This window comes from Fulmarus glacialis, unplaced genomic scaffold (genome assembly GCF_000690835.1).
Source record: "Fulmarus glacialis isolate BGI_N327 unplaced genomic scaffold, ASM69083v1 scaffold44806, whole genome shotgun sequence".
Lineage (NCBI taxonomy): Eukaryota > Metazoa > Chordata > Aves > Procellariiformes > Procellariidae > Fulmarus > Fulmarus glacialis.
The window spans coordinates 610-1,180 of record NW_009218313.1 but is presented as its reverse complement, the minus strand read 5'-3'; positions in this window follow the sequence as shown (position 1 = coordinate 1,180).

The window sequence follows — 571 nt, the reverse complement described above, 5'->3', positions numbered from 1 at the left end:
TTCGACCGGGGCAGGAGGCATCAGTGGGATGGGCTGCAGGAAGGAGGCTCATCCCTGCCTGCCTGCAGAGACCCTGTCTTTGCCTGTCAAGTATATGCATGATGACCACCTCTTTTCTTTTTTCTTCTTTTTTGTTTTTGCAAAAAGTCTTTATTTCCAACAAGTGAATAAATAAATAAATATAGAAATATAGAAATTATTGGCCAGCTAAATAAATAAATAAATAGAGTTCTGTGATAAATAGTCGTTGGCGTGAGACTCCCGCAGTGTCCATGGGGACCTTCCTCTCCATCAGGGGAGGTCGCAGTCTGGATGGGCTAGATAAACGCCATGGGTAATAAATACCACCCCTCTCCCCATCGCCTCGTGGCTGTCCAGGAGTGTGCAGCACAGCAATTTCCTCCTCCTTCCCTTCCAGTGGTGTGGGTGCGCGGGCTGTACCGCAGCCTTCCCCTGGCCTTGCCGCGGTCATGCCCATTTTCCTGTCAGCACCAGCTCCTGGCTGGAAGAGGTGTGAGCAGGGCTGAGCAATCCCAGCCCAGGCTGCTGCTGCCTCCACCCGATCTTTGGC